Here is an 18,420-nt window from a genome sequence, read left to right on the forward strand (position 1 = left end):
CTCATTTTAATCATATTGTTCTTTTCTCTTTTATGTAAATTGATAACCAAGGCATGCTCAACATTTGAAAAGAGCTTTCTCAACATGAGAGAGAATAAACATGTAAGAAAAAAAGAATAGCCAGGAAAATACAAGGAACTGTTTTGAAAGCTTTGGAGGAGAATCCTCTTAATATACTCAAATAAGAAAATATTTCATCATTACAATGAATGAACTGGTTCAGATTCCTTAAAAGACTTTCAAGAAGTATGACTAGGCTTCCTCATCCAAGATCAGCTTCAGCAGAGTTACAAGGGAAAACTAAATGTTCTGAGCAAATGGTGAGAAATCCCCTAGGTTGGTGGAAGAAAGGCTATTTTGAACTAATGTGTTTGAATAGAAACTTGGTCCCAGGTCAGAAGGCATTCTCTTAGCTCTCAGAAGAAAAAATAGGAAAGGAACTATTGAAATTCTTCACTCCTTTGAAGCAAAGGTGCCTAACCCCTGTACACTTGGGAAGTTTCAGACCTTTGGTATTCTTAGGAGTCAATTCAGGATAGTGTAGAAGCCCTTTGCTTCTGAGTGGATTAAAGAAAAAATGAACTTTTGCTTCCCTCCTTCTTACCCAACAGGTTCTCAGTGCTAGTATACTTTAGTTGGTAAGAGATACATGAAGAACCAAACGAAATTAGTTTTTTCACTGTCTACTGAACACAGCACTTCTGATAACAGATGTGGGGGTGGGGGGTATTTCTTTACACACCTAGAAGTCTTCCAGCAGACATGAGCTAGATGTCCTCTAATTGAATTTTTTTTTCATACTGTCTACCTACAGCTAGCATCAGATCCCACTGATGGAGGGCTCAGCCTCATAAGACTGTCTCCTACTTGAGATGACAATCACAAGTAGTAGGTTGTCATCTATAATTCTGACTGACCAGCTATAAAATTCGCTGAGCAGCTGTAAACCAGCTCCTTCTCAGGTTCAATTAATTTGCTAGAGCAATTCACAGAGGTCAGTTACTGCTTAACGTTTACGAATTTATTAAAAAGAATATTTTTAAGGATACAAATGAATAGCCAGATAAAGAAGATACATGGGATGGGATCTGGAAGGGTCCAGAGAACAGGAACTTTCATCTCTGTGGAGTTTGTTTGTGCCACCCTCTAGGCATGTAAATGTCTTCTTGTACACTATTCTGGAAGCATTCAAACCCTGTTTTGTGGAGACTTTATTACATAGGTATCATTGATTACATCATTGGCCATTGTTGATCAACTCAATTCAGCCCCTCTCATCTCCCTGGAGGTCTGTGATCTTTACAGCTTTCTAAATACTTGGTTAGTTCCATTGATAACAAGCACGGTCCTGGGGCTATCTAGGAGCCCACCAAGGTTGCCTCATTAGAACAGAAGATTCTTCCGTCACCCAGGAAATTCCAAGGGATTTAGGAGCTCTGTATCCAGAACCAGGAGTCAAAGGACAAGTATTAGAACAAAAGATTCTTCTGGTGCCTCTGTCCACAATGATTTTAGAAGCTATATGTCAGGAAATAGAGAGAAAAACCAAATACATATTTCGTATTATCGCAATAGCCTAAGGAGAGTCTCCATTTAGATGCTTTAACATGTTAAAAAAAAATAGTGAAGCTACTTTCCCAATAAATTTTTTTGAGAAAAGGTGAGAGATTGTAGTTTTCCACTGCCTGGAATATTCCACCTTAGGTATTTCCCACCTGTATATCTTGAGCTCAGTGGGGCTGACAGTGATTGTGGGCTAGCATGCTCTATATACATTGCTTGAATGTATTTTCCTAGAAGAAAATGAGCACACAGACCAAATAAAACATTCAAAAGGAAAGAAAAATAATATACTGGATTACAGATGCCATTAGTAGTAGAAATACTAGATTACACAAATGATGAATATAAAATCCTCATAAATGTGTTAAAAATATTAGAGGAAGATCCTAACAATATGAAACAAAATATAAAGAAAAAAATTACTCAATATCAAAAACATAATAAAAAACATAAGAGAGGCTGGGCATAGTGGTTTACTCCTGTAATCCCGGTACTTTGGGAAGCTGAGGTGGGCAGATCACTTGAGGCCAGGAGTTCGAGACCATCCTGGCCAACATGGTGAAATACCATCTCTACTAAAATTATAAAAATTAGTTGAGCCAGGCATGGTGTCTCACGGCCTATAATCCCAGCACTTTGGGAGGCTGAGGCAGGTGGATCACCTGAGGTCAGAAGTTCGAAACCAACCTGGCCAACATGGTAAAACCACATCTCTAAAAATACAAAAATATTAGCTGGATGTGGTGGTGCGTGCCTGTAATCCTAGCTACCCAGGAGGCTGAGACAGGAGAATTGTTTGAACCTGGGAGGCAGAGGTTGTAGTGAGCTGAGATTGTGCTACTGCACTCTGGCCTGGGGGACAGAGCAAGACTCCATCTCAAGAAAAAAAGAAAAGAAAAAATCAGTTGGGTGTGGTGGTGCACGCCTGTAGTCGCAGCTACTCAAGAGGCTAAGGCTTGAGAATTATTGAACCCAGGAGGCAGAGATTGCAGTGAGCCAAGATAGAACCACTGCACTCCACCCTGCCTGGGCAACAAAGCGAGACTGTCACAAAAAAACAAAGAAAAAAAGGATGAGTAACAGAATTGATCTATTTGAAGAACAAAATTATTAATTGGAAGATCAAAGAGAATTTCTCACAGGGATAAAAGGACATGGAAACAGAAAATATAAAAGAAAAATTGACAGCTATTGAACGCAGAAACAAAGTTATTGACACCCAGAAGACAGGAATCTAAGAAGGGAAGGATTTTTTTTTTAAATAGAGAATAAAATACTAAAAGGTATAAAAGGGATGGGTTTCTAGAATTTAATTGAGAGAGAAAAGAGAGAGGTGAGAAATCTCAGATTAAAAGGGGCTCACAGTCAAGCGAGAAGAAAAAAATACAACATACATGAAAGTTAAATTATAAGACTGCCAGAGATAAAGAAAATACTGAAGACTTGCAGAGATGAAAAAAAAGACACAGCAGAGAATAATTAGATTGACATTACGCTTTTTTTTTTTTTTTGAGGGGGAGTTTCGCTCTTGTTATCCAGACTGGAGTACAATGGTGCGATCTTGGCTCACCGCAACCTCCGCCTCCTGGGTTCAGGCAGTTCTCCTGCCTCAGCCTCCCAAGTAGCTGGGATTACAGGCATGCGCCATCATGCCTAGCTAATTTTTTGTATTTTTAGTGGAGACGGGGTTTCCCCACGTTGACCAGGATGGTCTTGATCTGTTGACCTCGTGATCCACCCGCCTCGGCCTCCTAAAGTGCTGGGATTACAGGCGTGAGCCACCGTACCTGGCCTCAGCAGTAAATCTTTAAGCAGAAATTGTATTAGCATTTTTTAAGGTTTGAAGAGAACTTAGATTTTATATCCCACTAAACTGTCATTTATAATTAAAGCCATAACAAAAATTGTTATCAAAAATACTGATATCAGAAGGTTTTTGAAACCTTATTATTAAAAATAAGTTTTGGTGAAGTACTGCAACGAGCAGACAATTTAAGGAAACGTTGGAAGAGATAAGGTGGTGAAATGCCTTGGTGAAATTTTGGTTTCTTTAAAAAACAAGGTGAAGAATTCTAACCAAAGAATGGAGAAAATATGTCCATATTAACCCTGAACCTAAAAGTCTAGGTAAGTACTTTTTAAATTATCTGTGCTGATGAAACATTTTTTTAAAATTCCAGTTCGTTGAGACAAATCACAAGCATTGATGTTCCAGCCATGTTGAATTTATGTAAGAGTTCTGGACATGTATTATCAGCTCCTATACTTCTGAACCAGTAACAGAATCTTCAAAGAAGCAAACAACAGAAACAAATGCAATAATGACGGAACGAAGAAAATGGCAGAAAAGGGCAAAATTATAACCAGTATACTCAAGGATTTATTATTTTATTTTATTTTGAGACGGAGTTTCACTCTTGTTACCCAGGCTGGAGTGCAGTGACGTTATCTCAGCTCACCGCAACCTCCGCCTCCTGGGTTCAGGCAATTCTCCTGCCTCAGCCTCCTGAGTAGCCGGGATTATAGGCACACGCCACCATGCCCAGCTCATTTTTTATATTTTTAATAGAGGCGGGTTTTCACCATGTTGAGCAGGATGGTCTCGATCTCTTGACCTCGTGCTCCACCCACCTCAGTCTCCCAAAGTGCTGGGATTACAGGCTTGAGCCACCACACCCGGCTACTCAAGGATTTAAAGGAAAACATTAACGTAAGAGAAATGTAAAATATAAAAAAGACTTGAACATATACAGATGAACAGCACAATTGAAATGAAATCACTGGATGGTGATTTCTTCCCCTCTTTTCCCCGCCCCCAAGATGGAGTCTTGCTCTGTCACCCAGGCTGGAGTGCTCGTATGATCTCGGCTCACAGCAGCCCCCATCTCCTGGGTTGAAGCAATTCTACTGCCTTAGCCTTCCAAGTAGCTGGAATTACAGGTGCCCACCACCACACCTGGCTAATTTTTGTCTTTTTAGTAGAGCCTAGGTTTCACCATGTTGTCCAGGCTGGTCTTGAATTCCTGACCTCATAATCCACCCACCTTGACCTCCTAAAGTGGGAGGATTACAGGCATGAGCCACCACCCCCTGGATGGTGATTTTAAGATATTGGACATGGCAAAAGAAAAGATCAAGCTGGGGGAAGGATAACATGGGAAGAAATGCCAGATAGAGGTGACGGGGGAATGGAGGCCGCAAACCACATTGCCATGTATGTACCTATGCAACAGTCCTGCATGTTCTGCACATGTACCGGAGAACCTAAAGTGCAATAAAATACATATTTTTAAAAAAGAGAGAAAAGAAAAGATCAGGCCAGCTGGTGGCTGATGCATGTAATCCCAACATTTTGGGAGGCCAGGGTGGGAGGATTCCTTCTGTCTAGGAGTTCAAGACCAGCCTGGGCAACATAAGGAGATACCATCTCTACAAAAAATTTAAAAATTAGCCAAATGTGGTGGTGCATGCCTATACTCTCAGTTGTTTGGGAGACTGAGGCGGGAGGATCACTTGAACCTTGGAGGTTGGGGCTGCAGTCAGCCGTGATCTCACCACTACACTCTAATCTGGGTGACAGAGCAAGACCCTGTCTCAGAAGAAAAAAGATCAGTGACCTTTAATGTAGCAATAGAAACAATGCAGAATGAAGCACAGATAGAATAGATAGGATGGGGGTGGCAAGGGGAATACCGAATACTCTTTCAGTGGCCTGTGGAATGATTTCAAATTCGTATGTATGCACCATTGGCATTCTGGTGTAGGGAGAAGGTACAAGGACAAGGAGGTAGCCAGTGAAAATATTTGATTAAATAATGTACAAAATGTTTTCAGATTTGGAAGGACATTATACATGCAGATTCAAGAAGCTTAAAGAATCGCAAATAGTGGGAATGCTGTGTGTGTGTGTGTGTGTGTGTGTGTGTGTGTGAATAGTAGTAGTAGTAGGTTTGGGAGGATGAGAAATGTTGATTAATCAGTAGAAACATACATTCAAATAGAAGAAATAAAATGTTCTATAGCAGAGCAGGATGGCTATAGTTAATAAAAATGCATTTTATATCTCAAAATAGCTATAGGAGAGGACTTAAATGTTCCCAGCACATAGAAATGATAAATACTGGCTGGGCATAGTGGTTTATGCCTGTAATCCTAGCACTTTGAGAGGCCGAGGCTGGTGCATCACTTGAGGTCAGGAGTTCAAAACCAGCCTGGCCAACATGACAAAATCCCATCTCTACTAAAATGCAAAAATCAGCCAGGCTGATGGCATGCGCCTGTAATCCCACCTATTCAAGAGGCTGAGATATAGAATCACTTGAACCCAGGAATTGGATTTTGCAGTGAGCTGAGATCCTGCCACTGGGCTCCAGCCTGGGCAACAAAGTGAGACTCCATCTCAAAAAAAGGAAAAAGAAATGATAAGTACTCAAGGTGGTGGATACTCTGTATACCTTCACTTGATCAGTACAATTCTATGCATGTAGCAGAACACATTACTACATAAAAATATATGAATATTAGCCAGGTATGGTGACTTGGGCATGGTGGCTCACACCGGTAATCCTAGCACTTTGGGAGGCTGAGGTGGGGCAGATCACCTGAGGTCTGGAGTTCAAGACCAGCCAATATGTTGAAACCCCATCTCCACTAAAAATACAAAAATTAGCCCAGTGCGATGATGGGCACCTGTAATCTCAGCTACTTGGGAGGCTGAGTCAAGAGAATCACTTGAATCTGGGAGGCAGAGGTTGCAGTGAGCAGGGATTATGCCATTGCACTCCAGCCTGGGAGACAAAAGCGAAACTCCATTTCAAAAAAACAAGAAAAATGTATATTGTATAAAGAATAAGAAAAAAGAATCACAAGCAAGAGATATACACACAAAACAAACCAAAAAACACATATCAAGTCACATCATAACCAGATATCTGCAAAACAGTGAGTGATAAGTATAAAATGCAAAAAGGAGCAAATGAGTTAAGACACATTACTTTCAGAGAAATAAATATGAGAATTACTGTGTGCTTCTAACTAATCAAAATCTTTTTGTCTGGGTGCAGTGGTTCACGCCTGTAATCCCAGCACTTTGGGAGATCGAGGTGGGTGGATCACTAGGTCAGGATATTGAGAACATCCTGGCCAACATGGTGAAACCATGTCTCTACTAAAATACAAAAAATTATCCAGGCATGGTGGTGGGTGCCTGTAGTCTCAGCTACTTGGGAGGCTGAGGCAAGAGAATCACTTGAATCCAGGAAGCAGAGGTTGCAGTGAGCCAAGATCACCCCTCTGCACTCCAGTCTGGTAGACAGAGCAAGACTTGGTCTAAAAAATAAAAAAATAAATTCAGGCCTAATGCAATGAAATGACAAGTTTGAACTGCTACATGAAAACAACTCAACAAATTTTTGTTTGTGTGTGTGCTTTTGAGATAGGATCTTGCTCTGTAGCCCAGGCTGGAGTGCAGTGGTGCAATCATGTCTCATTGCAGCTTCACACTCTCAGGCTCAAGCGATCCTCTCACATTAGCCTCCCAAGCAGATGGAACTACAGGTGTGCATCATCATGCCTGGCCAATTTGTTTATTTTTTAAGGAGACAGGGTCTCACTATTTTGCCAGGGCTGGTCTTGTATTTCTGGGCTTATGCACTCTGCCCATCTTAGCCTCCCAAAGTGCTCATGTTACAGGCATGAGCCATCATACCTAGCCATTAGAATTTCTTTTCTTTTCTTTCTTTTCTTTTTTTTTTTTTTTCTTGAGACAGAGTCTTACTCTGTCGCCAGGCATCAGGCTGGAGTGCAGTGGCACAATCTTGGCTCACTGCAACCTCCGCCTCTCAGGTTCAAGTAATTCTCCTGCCTCAGCCTCCCGGGTAGCTGGGACTATAGGCGCACACCACCACGCCCAGCTAATTTTTTTTATATTTTTAGTAGAGATGGGGTTTAACCATGTTGGCCAGGATGGTCTCAATCTCTTGACGTCGTGATCCTGCTGCCTTGGCCTCCCAAAGTGCTAGGATTACAGGCTTGAGCCACTGTGCCCAGCACCATTAAAATTTCTTTTTTTTTTTTTAAAGATGGCGTTTTACCATGATGGCCAGTCTAGTCTTGAACTCCTGACCTCAGGTGATCCACCCACCTTGGCCTCCCAAAGTGTTAGGATTACAGGCGTGAGCCACTGCGCCCGGCTGCCATTAGAATTTCTTACACAGCAACTATAACCTTCAAAAGTGAAAGAAATAAACTTCTCTAGGCAAATAAAAGCTGAGTGGATTTATCATTAGCAGACATGAACTATAAGAAATGTTAAGGTTCTTTTGGCACAAGGAATGTTATAATAGATGAAGACTAAGCAAATTAACACAAGAACACAGAACTAAATGCTGCATGTTCTCACTCATAAGTAAGAGCTAAGTGTCTGGTACTCATGGACATAAAGATGGCAGCAGTACACAGTGGGGACTGCTAGATGGGGGAGGTAGGGAGAGGGACAAGTGTCGAAACCTGTTGGGTACTATGCTCAGTACCTGGGTGATGAGATCATTTGTACCCGAAACTTCAGCAACACATAATTATACCCAAGTAGCAAACTTGCACATGTACGTCCATGAATCTAAAATAAAAGTTGAAAATTAGCCAGGAATGGTGGCGCATACCCGTAATCCCAGCTACTTGGTAGACTAAAAGCAGGAGAATCACTTGAACAAAACTTTGAATCCTTACAAAGTAATGAAGCCTACCATAAATGATTGATTGGAAAATACAGTTTTGTGTGTGTGTGTGTGTGATATATATAAACATCATATTGAGTGTAATATATATGATACAATTGGCTTAGGCAAAGATTTCATGACCAAGACCATGTGTGTGTAATATATTTATATATATTATACGCACACATTATGGGGTACTACTTAGCCATAAAAAAAGGAAAGAATTAGTGGCATTCACAGCAACCTGGATGGGACTGGGGACTATTACTCTAAGTGAAGTAACTCAGGAATAGAAAAGCAAACATTGTATGTTCTCTCTCTTAAGTGGGAGCTAAGCTATTGGATGCAAAGGCATAAGAATGATAAAACGCTCACGCCTGTAATCCCAGCACTTTGGGAGGCCAAGGCGGGTGGATCACGAGGTCAAGAGATCAAGACCATCCTGGTCAACATGGTGAAACCCTGTCTCTACTAAAAATACAAAAAAATTAGCTGGGCACAGTGGCGCATGCCTGTAATTCCAGCTACTCAGGAGGCTGAGGCAGGAGAATTGCCTGAACCCAGGAGGCGGAGGTTGCGGTGAGTCAAGATCACGCCATTGCACTCCAGTCTGGGTAACAAAAGTGAAACTCTGTCTCAAAAAAAAAAAAAGAATGATACAGTGGACTTTGGGGCCTGGGTGGAAGGCAGGGAAATGGTGGGAGGGGGTTGAGTGATAACAGACAACAGATTGGTTCAGTGTATACTGCTCCTGTAGTGAGTGCAACAAAATCCCACAAATCACCACTAAATAACTTACTCATGTAACCACATGCCACCTGTTCCCCATAAACCTATGGAAATAAAAAAATTTTGACAAAGTAATTGTTTAAGGTAAAAGTGTGCTGCTAATTTAATAATATCTGAAATTAGGCTGGGCTCGGTGGCTCATCCAAAGGCACAGGACTAATCAATTCTAAGTATAATTAAATAACAAATACAATTTACAGTTTTATTAGGTAATCAGAGACAAATACTTTGGAATGTATTTAGCAAAAAATTTTCAAGACTAGTATAGAAGCAGTTATAAAACATTCATACTATGTTACAGGAATATTTACATGTTTCCTGTATGATTCCTTTATATGTATAATATAATTTCAGTCAAACTCCTGAGATTTTTTTTGAAAGTTAACTTTACTCAGTTTTACTCAGAAGGACAAAGTTACTCTTGGGGAGAAAATTCGGGTGTTGATGTTCATTTACTAAATATTCAGGACTACTGTGAAGCTTGAATAATTAAAGCACTGTTGCATTGTCACAGGAATAGGTAAGTTGTTCATAGAACATTCCACTTAATAGAACATCATATGCTATAGATTATTATTATTATTATTATTTATTATTATTTCGAGAAAGAGTCCTGCTCTGTTGCCCAGGCTGGAGTGCACTGGCACAATCTCAGCTTACTGCAAACTCTGCCTCCCAGGTTCAAGCGATTTTCTTGCCACAGCCTCCTGAGTATCTGGGATTATAGGTGCGCACCACCATACCCAGATCATTTTTGTGTGTGTTTTTTTTTAGACACGGGGTTTCACAATGTTGGCCAGGCTGGTCCCAAACTCTAGACCTCAGATAATCTGCCTGCCTCAGCCTCCTGAAGTGCTGGATTGCAAGCGTGAGCCACTGTGCCCGGCCTGCTGTAGAATTTTGATTTACGTAAGAGGTGAAACAATGGATCAATTCGTAAAGGAGGGAGTGTTTAATAAATTAGGTGGGAAAAAACCAGTATGCTTATGGAGGATGAAATTAGATCCTCCCAAACATATACAGTAATTAGATGAATTTGTAAGAAACTGATGGATACACATCTCAGTTTCAAAAAGAGAAATTTGAGACTTTTCAAAAATAGATATGAACATTTAGGCTATGAAATAGGCAATTTTTTTTTAAAACAAGATTTAAAATGTTTTTCTGTTTCGAGACTGGCTCTGTCACCCAGGCTAGAATGCAGTGGTATGATCATGGTCACTGCAAACCTCTGCTTCCCATGCTCAAGCAATCCTCCTGAGACTCCTGAGGAGCTGGGACTACACCTGTACCATCCCTCTTGGATAATTTTTGTATTATTTGTATAGACGAGGTTTCACCATGTAGTCCAGACTGATCTCGAACTCCTAGGCTTAAGGGATCTGCCTGCCTCGGCCTCCCAAAATGCTAAGACTAAAGACAAGAGTCACTGTGCCCAGCCTCAAAATGTCTTAATAAATATTGGTTTAAAAAAAAATGGTAAGGCTAACTTCTATGGTTATTTTTTCTTTTTTTCTTTATTTCTTTTCTTTTTGAGGCTGTCTTACTCTCTCACCCAGGAGCCCACTCTTGGCTCACTGCAACCTCCACCTCCCAGGTTCAAGCAGTTCTCCTGCCTTATCCTCCTGATTATATTTTATTAATCTCAACGTGCATTAAGAGGATATTAAATGATTTCTATAGTGAGTAATGCACAAACAACACAACAGGATAAAGAGAATAAAGGAGGGGATGCGTGAAAAGACATTTCACAAAAAGAGAAAAACTGTGTGGCTAATAAACATATTAAAAGATATTCAGCATCATTAGTGGTCAGGAAAATGCACATTATGAAATACTGTTATATTGCTGAGAGCAGTGACACATGCCTGTAATCCCAGCTCCTGTAGAGTGAGGCGGGAGGATTGCCTGAGGCTAGGAATTCGAGTCTGTAGAATCACGCCATTGCAGTAGTCATTGTACTCCAGTCTGGGCAATGTAATAAGACCCCGTCTGCTTTTTTTTTTAGGTGTATATATAATATTTAAATATATATATATTTGTACTAAGTAAAATTTTTAGTCATGAAAAAGAAATATTACACAAAAACATTTTTTGAAAAAAATGTGATAATACTGTGTGTTAAAGACAGTGCAAATCCATGAGCTCTTTTACCTTTCTGGTGAGAGTATAAGGTGGTATTAACACTTTTATAAAATTTATATCTTCTGAAAGTGGCCATTCACATATCTTTTGTTTTAGAATTTGGTTATTGTGTTTATTGTATTAAAAATAAAGTAACATTTAATATTTTCTTATAGGTATTTTAAAAGCCAGGAATAAGAAGAATTAACCAGAAATTTGATTTTTTTGTGGGTTTTTTTGTTTTTCGTTGTTTTTTTTTTTGAGACAGAGTCTCGCTCTGTCACCCAGGCTGGAGTGCAGTGGTGCTATCTCTGCTCACTGTAACCTCCACCTCCCGGGTTCATGTATGTTAACTTATGTATAGTTTTCAATTATATGATTCTGTCAGAATACATTTATCCATACTTCATTGTAATAACTCTTAGGTTTCTTGGTTTTTCTTTTTAGACACATTGGAGTAATTGTTTTTTGTTTTTTTTTTTTGAAACAGAGTTTCACTCTGTCACCAGGCACCAGGCTGGAGTGCTGCAGTGGGACGACCTTGGCTCACTGCAACCTCCGCCTCCCTGGATCAAGCAATTCTCCTGCCTCAGCCTCCTGAGTAGCTGGGACTACAGGTGTGCACCACCACGCCCAGCTAATTTTTTCGTGTTTTTAGTAGAGACGGGGTATAACCATGTTGGCCACGATGGTCTCCATCTCTTGACCTCATGATCCACCCACCTCAGTCTCCCAAAGTGCTGGGATTGAAGGCATGAGCCACCGCACCTGACCTGGAGTAATTGTTTTTTACTTTTCTTCATGATGGACATGTGAAGATTATTGGAGAGAGAGAGAGAGAGAAAGTAAATATATATATTCTCTTTTTCCTTTATCTCATTACAACTCACTATTAAAAAAAGATGGAGAGTATATTTTTGAAAGTGGAGTTACTGAGTTTAGAGACAGGATTTCACCATGTTGCCCAGGCTGGTCTCGAACTACTGACTTTAGGTGATTCACCCGCCTCAGCCTTCCAAGGTGCTGAGCCATTGCGCCCAGCTGTAGTTGCTGAGTTTAGATCATACTTACGCATTTACTAGACATTCCCATACATCTCTCCTGTGTATTTTTCTTCATTTATTTTCCCATCACCTCTTTTTGAAAAAGTTTGTATTTTTTAACGTTTATCAACATTTAGTATTCTCAGTCTTTGTAATTGCTGTTAGTCACATAATATTAAGTAGTATCTTAATGTCATGTTTATTTGTCCTTCTTTGATGACCAGTAAAGTTGAACATCTTTTTCTACATTTGTTGACCATTTATGCATTTTCTGTTTTCAGCGACTGTTCATTATTTTCTCCCACTGTTAAATAGAATGTTGCATTTAAAAAAATGATTTTGTAGGATTTGCTTTTATAGTTAGATAGTAATTCTTCATTGGTTCTATATTACATATATCATTTCCCAGCAGCCCATTTCTCCATGTTAGCAAGTTTTAATGAATAAAAGTTTTAAAATTTAGAATAGTCGACTTATCAAGTGAATTTTTGTATCTTGTGAAGTAAGAATCAAATTTTTTCCCATGTAGCGTGTTAAGTTTCTAAGCAGCACTTACTAAGTAATCTGCCCATTCTTAACAATAATCTAATATAGCCTCTTTAAATAGTATCTTCTCTTAATGAAAAGGACTTTTGGATTCGTTTAATCTGTACCACTGTTCCAATTGCCTTTCTTGCACCAGTAGTATCTTTTTTTATGGTAAAATTTTATTTATTTATTTTTATTTTTACTTTATTTTATTATTGTTTTTTATTCTTTTTTTTTGAGACGGAGTTTCGCTCTTGTTACCCAGGCTGGAGTGCAATGGCGCAATCTCGGCTCACCACAACCTCTGCCTCCTGGGTTCAGGCAACTCTCCTGCCTCAGCCTTCTGAGTAGCTGGGATTACAGGCACACGCCACCATGCCCAGCTAATTTTTTGTATTTTTAGTAAAGACAGGGTTTCGCCATGTTGACCAGGATGGTCTTGATCTCTTGACCTCATGATCCACCCACCTCGGCCCACCAAAGTGCTGGGATTACAGGCTTGAGCTACCGCACCCAGCCCATTTTTATTTTTTTAAATTTCATTTTAGGTTTTGGGGTACATGTGAATAACATGTAATGCAAGATTGTTGCATAGATACACACATGGCAGTGTGATGTGCTGCCTTCCTCCCCATCACCTATATCTGGCATTTCTCCCCATACTATCTCTCCCCAACTCCCCACCCACTGCTGTCCCTCCCCTGTTTCCCCCCGACAGACCCCAGTGTGTGATGCTCCCCTCTCTGTGTCCATGTGTTCTCATGTTAAACACCCGCCTATGATTGAGAACATGCGGCATTTGATTTTTTGTTGTTGTGTCAATTTGCTGAGAATGATTTTTTGTTGTTGTGTCAATTTGCTGAGAATGTTGTGTCAATTTGCGGGTTCATCCATGTCCCTACAAAGCACGTTAACTCATCGTTTTTGATGGCTGCATAATATTCCATGGTGTATATGTGCCACATTTTCCCTTTCCGGTCTATCATCGATGGGTGGGCATTTGGGTTGGTTCCAGGTCTTTGCTACTATAAACTGTGCTGCAGTAAACATTTGTGTGCATGTGTCCTTATACTAGAATGATTTATAATCCTTTGGATACATACCCAGTAATGGGATTGCTGGGTCAAATAGAATTTCTATTTCTAGGTCCTTGAGGAATCGCCACACTGCCTTCTACAACGGTTGAACTAATTTACACTCCCACCAACAGTGTAAAAGTGTTCCTATTTCTCCACATCCTCTCCAGCATCTGTTGTCTCCAGATTTTTTAATGATCGCCATTGTAACTGGCATGAGATGGTATTTCAATGTAGTTTTGATTTGCATTTCTCTAATGACCGATGATGAGCATTTTTTCATATGTTTGTTGGCCTCATGTATGTCTTCTTTTGTAAACTGTCTGTTCATATCCTTCACCCACTTCTGAATGGGCTTGTTTGTTTTTTTCTTGTAAATCTGTTTTAGTTCTTTGTAGATTCTGGATATCAGCCCTTTGTCAGATGGATAAACTGCAAAAATATTTTCCCATTCTGTTGGTTGCAGATTCACTCTAATGACTGTTTCTTTTGCCCTGCAGAAACTGTGGAGCTTAATTAGGTCCCATTTGTCTATTTTGGCTTTTGTTGCCAATGCTTCTGGTGTTTTGGTCATGAAGTCCTTGCCTATGCCTGTGTCCTGAATGGTTTTGCCTAGATTTTCTTCTATGGTTTTTATGGTGCCAGGCCTTATGTTTAAGTCTTTAATCCATCTGGAGTTAATTTTAATGTAAGGTGTCAGGAAGGGGTCCAGTTTCTGCTTTCTGCACATGGCTAGCCAGTTTTCCCAACACCATTTATTAAACAGGGAATCCTTTTCCCATTGCTTGTTGGGGATGGTTGTAGATGTGCTGTGTTGCCCCCAAGGCCTCTGTTCTGCTCCATTGGTCTATAGCTCTGTTTTGGTACCAGTATCATGCTGTTTTGATTACTGTAGCCTTGTAGTATAGTTTGAAGTCCAGTAGTGTGATACCTCCTGCTGTGTTCTTTTTGCTTAGAATTTACTTGGCTATGCAGGCTCTCTTTTGGTTCCATGTGAAATCTAAGGTGGTTTTTTCCAGTTCTGTGAAGACGGTCATTGGTAGCATGATGGGGATAGCATTGAATCTGTAAATTGCTTTGGGGAATATGGCCATTTTCACAATATTGATTCTTCCTAACCATGAACATGGAGTGTTTCTTCATCTGTGTGTGTCGTGTCTTATTTTGTTGAGCAGTGGTTTGTAGTTCTCCTTGAAGAGGTCCTTTACATTCCTTGTTAGTTGTATTCCTAGGTATTTTATTTTCTTTGTAGCAATTGTTGTATTCTCTTGGTAGAATTGGCAGTTCGTTCTTGATTTGGCTCTCTTTAAGTCTGTTATTGGTGTATAGGAATGCTTGCGATTTTTGCACATTGATTTTGTATCCTGAGACTTTGCCAAAGTTGCTTATCAGTTTCAGGAGATTTTGGGCTGAGACGATGGGGTCTTCTAGATATACAGTCATGTCATCTGCAAATAGAGACAGTTTGACTTCCTTATTTCCTATTTGAATACCCTTTATTTCTTTTTCTTGCCTGATTGCTCTGGCTAGAATTTCCAGTACTATATTGAATAGGTGTGGTGAGAGAGGGCTTCCTTTTCTAGTGCCAGAATTCAATAGAAATGCTTCCAGTTTGTCCCATTCAGTATGATATTGACTGTTGGTTTGTCGTAAATAGCTTTTATTAGTTTGAGGTACATTCTGTCAATACCTAGTTTATTGAGGGTTTTTAGCATAAAGGGCTGTTGAATTTTGTCAAAGGCCTTCTCTGCGTCTATTGAGATAGTCATGTGGTTTTTGTCTTTGGTTCTGTTTATGTGGTGAATTATGTTTATAGAGTGTTGCGTGTGTTGAACCAGGCTTGCATCCCTGGGATGAATCCTAATTGACCATGATGGATAAGCTTTTCAATGTGCTGTTGCAATCGGTTTGCCAGTATTTTATTGACTGTTTTTGCGTCTATGTTCATCATGGACATTGGCTTCAAGTTTTCTTTTCTTGCTGAGTCTCTGCTGGGTTTTGGTATCAGGATGATGTTGGTCCCATAAAATGATTTGGGAAGGATCCCTCTTTTTGGATTGTTTGGAATAGTTTCAGAAGGAATGGTACCAGCTCTTCTTTGTGTGTCTGGTAGAATTCGGCTGTGAACCCATCTGGACCTGGGCTTTTTTTGTTTGGTAGGCTCTTAATTGCTGCCTCAACTTCAGACCTTGTTATTGGTCTGTTCAGGTTTTTGGCTTCTTCCTGGTTTAGGCTTGGGAGGAGGCAAGTGTCCAGGAATGTATCCATTTCTTCCAGGTTTACTAGTTTATGTGCATAGAGTTGTGTGTAATAATCTCTGATGATGGTTTGAATTTCTGTGGAATCTGTGGTTATATCCCCTTTATCGTTTTTTATTGCATCTGTTTGGTTATTCTCTCTTTTGTTTTTTCTTAATCTGGCTAGTGGTCTGTCTATTTTGTTGATCTTTTCAAAAAACCAGCTCCTGGATTTACTGATTTTTTAAAGGGTTTTTTTGTGTCTCTGTCTCCTTCAGTTATGCTCTATGTTAGTTATTTCTTGTCTTCTGCTAGGTTTTGAGTTTTTTTGATCTTGCTCCTCTACCTCTTTCAATTTTGATGTTAGGGTGTCAACTTTGGATCTCTCCACTCTTCTCATGTGGGCACTTATAGCTATATATTTTCCTCTAGAGACTGCTTTAAATGTGTCCCAGAGATTCTGGTATGTTGTGTGTTTGTTCTCTTTGGTTTCGAATAACTTTTTTATTTCTCCCTTCATTTCATTGTTTATCCATTCAACATTCAAGAGCTAGTTGTTCAGTTTCCATGAAGCTGTGCGGTTCTGAGTTAGTCTCTTAATTCTGAGTTCTAACTTGATTGCACTGTTGTCTGAGAGACTGTTATGATTTCAGTTGTTTTGCATTTGCTGAGGAGTGATTTACTTCCAATTATGTGGTCAATTTTATAGTAGGTGTGATGTGGTGCTGAGAAGAATGAATATTCTGCGGATTTGGGGTGGAGAGTTCTGTAAATGTCTATCGGGTTTGCTTGTTCCAGATCTGAGTTCAAGTCCTGGATATCCTTGTTAATTTTCTGCCTGGTTGATCTGTCTAATATTGACAATGGGGTGTTAAAGTCTCCCACCATTATTGTGTGGGTGTCTAAGTCTCTTTGTAAGTCATTAAGAACTTGCCTTATTTATCTGGGTGCTCTTGTATTGGGTGCATATATATTTAGTATTGTTAGCTCTTGTTGCATGGATCCTTTTACCATTATGTAATGTCCTTCTTTGTCTCTTTTGATCTTTCTTGGTTTAAAGTCTATTTTAACAGAGATGAGAATTGCAACTCCTGCTTTTTTTTGCTCCTCATTTTCTTGGTAAACCTCCCTCCATCCCTTTATTTTGAGCCTTTGTGTATCCTTGTGTGCGAGATGGGTTTCCTGGATACAGCACACTAATGGGTTTTGGCTTTTTTTCCAGTTTGCCACTCTGCATCTTTTGAGTGGGACATTTAGCCCATTTACATTTAGGGTTAATATTGTTATGTGTGAATTTGATCCTGCCATTTTGATGCTAGCTGGCTGTTTTGCCTGTTAGTTTCTTCATTGTGTCGATGCTCTTTACCATTTGGTATGTTTTTGGAGTGGCTAGTACTGGTTGTTCCTTTCTATGTGTAGTGCCTCTTCCAGGAGCTCTCGTAAAGTAGGCCTGGTGGTGACAGAATCTCTCAGTACTTGCTTGTTTGAATAGGATTTTATTTTTCTTTCACTTAGGAAGCTTAGTTTGGCTGGATATGAAATTCTGGGTTGAAAGTGTTTTTTTGAATTTTGTTGAATATCGGCCCCCACTCTGTTCTGGCTTGTAGGGTTTCTACTGAGAGATCTGCTGTGAGCCTGATGGGCTTCCCTTTGTGAGTAACCTGAGCTTTCTCTCTGGCTGCCCTTAGCATTTTCTCCTTCATTTCAACCCTGGTGAATCTGACGATTATGTGCCTTGGGGTTGCTCTTCTTGAGGAATATTTTTGTGGTGTTCTCTGTATTACCTGGAGTTGAGTATTATCCTGCCTTGCTAAGTTGGGGAGGTTTTCCTGGATAGTATCCTGAAGAGTATTTTCCAGCTTGGATCGATCCTCTCCATCACATTCAGGTACACCTATCAAATGTAGATTAGGTCTTTTCACATAGTCCCATATATCTTGGAGACTTTGTTCATTCCTTTTAACCCTTTTTTCTCTAAGTTTGTCTTCTCATTTTATTTCATTTAGTTGATCTTCGACCTCTGATATCTTTCTTCTTCTTGTTCAATTTGGCTGTTGAACCTTGTGCATGCTTCGCAAAATTCTCGTGTTGTGTTTTTCAGCTCCATCAATTCACTTATATTCCTCTCTAAGTTTATTCTCATTAGCATTTCATCAAATCTTTTTTCAGTGGGTTCTTAGTTTCTTTGCATTGGGTTAGAATATGTTCTTTTAGCTCACAGAAGTTTCTTATTACCCACTTTCTGAAGCCTCTTTCTGTCAATTCATCACACTCATTCTCCACCCAGCCTCGTTCCCTTGCTGGTGAGTTGTGATCCCTTGTAGGAGGAGAGGTGTTGGGATTT

General features: G+C 39.8%; 1 protein-coding gene across 16 annotated transcripts in view; it reads left to right on the forward strand.

Moving 5' to 3' along the window:
• JMJD1C (jumonji domain containing 1C) overlaps positions 1-18,420 on the forward strand; it is a 380,550-nt gene that overhangs the window by 207,471 nt on the left and 154,659 nt on the right. The gene's annotated exons all lie outside the window — the stretch shown is intronic.

The sequence above is a fragment of the Callithrix jacchus genome, chromosome 12 (genome assembly GCF_049354715.1).
Source record: "Callithrix jacchus isolate 240 chromosome 12, calJac240_pri, whole genome shotgun sequence".
NCBI classification, from domain to species: domain Eukaryota; kingdom Metazoa; phylum Chordata; class Mammalia; order Primates; family Cebidae; genus Callithrix; species Callithrix jacchus.